This window comes from Primulina tabacum, chromosome 2, assembly GCF_025594145.1.
Source record: "Primulina tabacum isolate GXHZ01 chromosome 2, ASM2559414v2, whole genome shotgun sequence".
NCBI classification, from domain to species: Eukaryota; Viridiplantae; Streptophyta; class Magnoliopsida; order Lamiales; family Gesneriaceae; genus Primulina; species Primulina tabacum.
In genome coordinates, this window is record NC_134551.1 from 42,217,413 (window position 1) to 42,223,412 (window position 6,000).

Consider the following 6,000-nt stretch of genomic DNA (forward strand, 5'->3'; position numbering starts at 1 on the left):
GAGAAGGGATATTGCAAAGCAAAAAGCTGAAATGACCGAGAACCAATCCTTGATTCAACAGTTAAAAACTGAAATTTCAAAACAAAATGATCTGGTTCAAGCATGGTTTGGGCTTTAATAGCATTGATTAAACATCTGCAAGTGATAGCATGCCAAAGTTGAATGAGCACAAAGGGAAATACATTAACTTTGTGAAATCAACCGTGGTACAAGAAATCTTTGAAACAAGTAAACCTATTGTCCAACCGATTGAACATAAGACAAAGGTAAACGATTTGGAATTGGATATAGCCCTGAGAATCCAACTGATTAGCAAAGTTGGTTATCTAAATGATTCAGCTAAAAAATTCAGCACTCTAGGAATGTCTATTACAATTACTACAACTGTAAGCCAGTTCAGAAGAAATATCGGGTGAACAAGCAGCTGAAAAAGGTTAAAAATCATATTGTTTCATCCGCACACAACGCACCTAATACACACAAGTCGGGGAAAATCATTTGGAACACAGCGACTGGAAGGTCAGCCAGACTGATCCAAGTCTCGGTTCCTAAATGACTAATCAGTTTAGAACCCAAATAGATGTGGGTACCAAGATTATTTATTGTGTGTGATTGCAGGTTACAGGTACAACAAATATGTGATTGCAGGTGACATGTACAACAAAAGAATTAATTTGGTACTTGGATAGTGGATACTCGCGACATATGACAGGGATGCTGAATTGCTATCCCAACTGATCAAATATTGGTCCAAACATCAGTTTTGAAGATAACTCTAAAGGTAGAACTGTGGGTAAGGGTAAGTTTATCCATTGTGACATTATTATTATTGATGTCTTATTGGTTGATAATTTGAAGTATAACTTGATTAGCATTAGTCAGTTATGTTATGCGACAATAACTTCTCAGTTCAGTTCAACAAACACATGTGCACTGTTAATAACTCAACCGATGACATCATTATCACTGGAAATAGGTGTGGTAACACTTATAAAGTGAGTTAGACTAATCAACCTAATGCACCACTATGTTTTGTAACTTCAAAATCTTCTAAAACTCGTTGTGGAATAAAAGGTTGAACCACTTGAACTTTAAGTCCATTTCTCATCTGAGTAACCATGATCTTGTAACTCGTCTGCCTAAAATATATTTTTCAAAATATAAAATTTGTTCTGCATGTCAGTTTGGTAAACAAGTAAGATCTTTTTTCAAAAACAAGGGCAGTAAATCTTCCACCAGATGCTTAGAACTATTGCATATGGATCTTTTTGGTCCTATACCAGTCACAGTTCAAGTCTCAGTGCATAAATCGAGGGAGATATTGTGCGGCCGATCCAGACCAGGATTTCAGGGAGGGTTACGAAGGAAAAGATGTGTCGAGAACTTAAGGAAGCTCTGCGTGCATAGAGTTGCGAATGAGAGCAAGAGGCCATGGGTGTGGTAGGATTATGTCACTGATTTCCATATCAGGTGCTCCATGAAGGAAAAGAAGTACAACAAAGAATGTGCAGAGAAAGTCATCAAATCACTCGGTAATCATTTAACATCATTCATTAATCCTTACTCATATTCAGTTTTCTGAAAAATATGATACACAGATCTCCCAATGGAGAAGATAAACAAGTGCATGGGAGACACCGAAGCCGACAGCGAAAATGAAGTCCTGAAAGCAGAGCAACATCTCCAGGTCAGAAACGGATCGCGTGGTGATGTTACAATCTTACCAACGATGCTCATAAATAATGTTCAATACAGAGGTATACTACTACAAGCAGGGCGGCTGCTACTTGTTCCTTGCACTTATTCTATGAACATGGTTTTATTTTTAGAATTTTTATCTTTATACAAGACAAAATACAGAAATTTATATATAAAAAAGATTTCATAAATAATGTCATTTTTTATATTTTTTCTTGCTTTACTTTATTAAGTACAATTACTTATCGTTAATAAAGGTAAGTTGGAGAGCGGCGCAATATTGAAGGCCATATGTGCTGGGTTTAAGGAGACCACTGATCCTCCTATTTGTTTGAGCACATGTAATTTATCATTTCACTTTGCGCATATGGTTCAATTCGAACTGAAAAGGGCAAACACAAGATTTTGAAAGGGATGTGATCCATGTTTTGGGGAAAATGTGTATCTTTAAATAGAGTTGGCCAATAAAAGCCACATTCAAGTACCTTGGATGCCATCCGTGTGGGTCCAAAATGACCACCTACCTCGCTGTCATGACAGTAGCTAAGAATTGATCTCATCTCTTCCTCCACTACACATCTCCTTATCATGGCGTCTGCATAGATTTTGAAAAGGAAGGGCTCCTCCCAAAAATAATACTTCACGTCCGAAAAAAATTTCTTTTTATGGTGAAATGTTAAAATTGTGGGGGTGAGCCTGTAACGAGAAAATTAGCAAAATCCGCAAACCATGGACAATTTTTCACCTCCAACAGCTGTTCATCCGGAAACCAATCATCTATCTCATCATTTCATAATTTTTGCTAACATGCTCAAGCCTAGAAAGATGATCCGCTACTACGTTTTCTACACAATTTTTATCTTTTATTTCGAGGTCGAACTATTGTAGAAGTAAGTCCACCTAAGCAATCATGGTTCGGCCTCTTTCTTAGCAAGCAAATATTTAAGTGCGGATGGTCAGTGAACACAATGACTTTTGACAAAACAAGGTATGAATGGAATTTTTCAAGTGCAAATACTACTGTAAGTAATTCTTTTTCAGTTGTTCCATAATTTAATCGTGCTTCATCTAAAGTCTTACTCGCATAGTATATAGTGTGAAGTACCTTGTTCTGCCTTTGGTCTAGAACAACACCAACCACCGTAATGCTGGCGTCACACATTACCTCGAAGGGTAGATCCCAATCCGGTGCCACCAACACATGAGCTGTCACCAAGCGCTCCTTTAGGTTCTTGTATGCCTGTAAACAGTCCAAATTGAAATCAAATGGCACATATTTCATGAGCAGGGAAGATAAGGGTTTAGCAATTTTAGAGAAATCTATAATGAAACGCCTTTAAAAATCGGCATGTCCTAGGAAACTGCTAACTCCCTTCACTGATGCTGGTGGTGGTAGGTTTTTGATGACTTCAACTTTAGCTTTGTCAACTTCAATCCCTTGTTCGGAAACCTTGTGCCCTAGCACAATCCCCTCTTATACCATGAAATGACACTTCTCCCAATTTAGCACTAGGTTTGTCTCCTCGCACCTTTTCAACACTGCGTTCAGATTCTGCAAACATTCATCAAACGTTGCACCAAAGATAGAAAAGTTCATCGATAAATATTTCAAGAAAATTTCAATCATATCATGAAATATAGCAGTCATGCAGCGCTAAAAAGTAGCAAGGTCATTACAAAGACCAAAGGGCATACGTCGGAAAGCAAAAGTGCCATAAGGACAAGTGAAAGTGGTTTTCTCTTGGTTCTCAGGTGCAATAGTGATTTGATTAGATCCCAAATACACATCTAAAAACAGTAAAACTCATGCCCCGCTAGTCTCTCTAACATCTGATCAATAAAGGGTAGGAGAAAGTGGTCCTTACGGGTGGCATCATTTAACTTCCTATAATCAATACACACTCTCCACCCCGTAACAGTCCTAGTGGGAATAAGTTCCATTATTTTCATTAGTTATCACAGTAATCCCACCTTTCTGAGGTACACACTGAACATGACTTATCCATGCGCTATCGGAGATAGGATAGATAATACCTGCATCAAGAAGCTTGAAAGTCTCAACCTTCACTACCTCTTGCATCTTTGGATTGAGTCGTCTCTTAGGTTGCACAAGGTGTGAATACTTATCTTCCATCTGGATTTTGTGCATGCAGATTGACGGACTTACTCTCTTAATGTCTGCCACTTTCCAGGCAAACACCTTTTCGCGCTCTTTAAGAAATTTTAGCAGTTTCCCCACCATAGAATCTGACAAAGCAGCAGAAATAATGATAGGTAAAGTGTTACTCTCACCTAGGTACGTACTTTAGGTGCGGAGGTAATGGCTTGAGCTCAAGCGTCGGTGGTTCCTCAATGATTGACTTCTAAGGTGTCAAGTCTCTTCGCTCTCCCAATTCCACGAGTCTCATTCTCATTGGATTCTTCCATGGATGGTTGGCGTTAAAATACGCACGATTTCAGATTTTTCATCATCCAGCTCATTCTCCTTCAATTCAGTCGTGAGGATGGCTTCCAAAGGATCCTTCACAGCATCCTGCACAAATTTGTTCACAAGTGAATCCAAAACATCGATTCTAAAACAATCATCAGAGCGGGATGTGTGTTTGAGAGCATTAAAGATATCAAAAGTAATTTCTTCCTCCCCCACTCTCAATCTCAATTTCCCTTCTTGCACATCAATTAGAGCCTTGCAAGGAACGGTCTCCAAAGAATTAAAGGCATCTCCATATCTTCTTCCATGTCAAGTACTACAAAATCTGATGAAAATATGAACTTGTCCACTTTCACCAACACATCTTCTATGACTCCTCGTGGATATTTGACGGATCTGTCTGCTAGTTGCAAGGACGTCCTTGTTGTCTTAGGCTCTCCTAATCCAAGTTTCCTGAATACAGATAAAGGCATAAGGTTAATACTTGCACCAAGATCACATAGAGAAATATGAAAAACAACATCACCAATCATGCAAGGAATAGAAAACTCCCTGGATCTTTCAGTTTTGGTAGGATCTTGTTTTGTACCAATGCAGAGCAATTTTTTCAGTTAAGTTTACAGTCATGTGATCCTCCAACTTCCTCTTATTTGCTAAGATGTCCTTTAGAAATTTAGCATAGCTAGGCATTTGCATCAAAGTATCAGCAAAGGGAATATTAATTTGCAATTTCTTGAATACTTCCAGGAATTTACTGAATTGCGCATCCATTTTTGCCTTTTTCAATGCTGCAGGAAAAGGTGGAGGGATAAAAATTCCAGATTGTGTAGTAGGTGGAGGTGTAGAGTTAGAAGACTTATCTGTGGACGTGTCAGCCGCTCCCTCCCTAGGATCCTCTTTTCCTTCACCTCTTGTTCAAGTACCTTTCCATTTCTCAATGCTACGGGCTTCACTTGCTCTTTCGAATTAATCTCATTATTGCTTGGAAAGGTGCCCGGATCTCTACTAGAAATCATCTTAGCTAACTGTCCCTATCTGATTTTCTAACCCCTTTATCGATACATCCTGGTTCTGTAGTCTAGTTTTGGTGGATGAGAATTTAAACATCATTTGCTCCAAACTAGAATTCTCCTCTCTAGGCTCAGTTCTATACATTGGTTGCTTACCATATTACTATCCTCCCTGTTGCTGATTCTGGCTATTTTGACCACCCCATGAGAAGTTTTGTTGTTGTCTCCATCCAACACTGTATATGTTCGAATATGGATCGTTCCTAGGACGGTTTTGAATCCCCACTTGATTTACTGGTGCCTCCTCTTGCATATAGAAAGGACCAATGTCTTGACAATCCTTAACATAATGTTCTCCTCCACATTTATCACAGAATATCTCTTGCAGGCGCATCGATGTTCTGTTTACATTCAAGCTGTTTTTTTTTCTTGTTAAGTGCTTTTAATTGTACAGTGAGAGCAGAAAAGTCGGTCACCTGGTGAACTCCTGCACTCCTCCTCTGATTGTTCCTCTCACATTGAGGGTGATAACTGCTAGCAGCCATCTCCTCCAGTAACTCATACCCTTCTTCAGCCTTTTTTCCTCAACAGATTCCCACAGGCCGCAAAATCTATCATTGTACGGATAGACGAAATTAAAACATAGTAAAAAATTTGAACAACTAACCCAAGAGGCAACTCATGATGTTGGCATCTCCGCAATACGTATTTGTAGCGCTCCCAAGCCTCGTAGAGTGACTCCTGCTCAAATTGAGAGAAGATGGTTATGTCTGCTCGCAGCTTTATGGTTTTTGATGGAGGAAAGTATTTCAAGAGGAATGCCTTGGCCATATCTTCCCAAGTCGTGATTGAACCTACAGG

The 6,000-nt window shown here is 39.1% G+C and overlaps 1 long non-coding RNA gene across 1 annotated transcript; it reads left to right on the plus strand.

Annotated features, from left to right (window-relative positions):
* The first annotated feature begins 1,313 nt into the window (after positions 1-1,313).
* On the plus strand, positions 1,314-2,038 carry LOC142537928 (uncharacterized). Its single transcript, XR_012818605.1, has 3 exons — positions 1,314-1,532; positions 1,599-1,757; positions 1,956-2,038. It is a non-coding gene; the product is annotated as an uncharacterized LOC142537928 (long non-coding RNA).
* Positions 2,039-6,000: the final 3,962 nt, after the last annotated feature.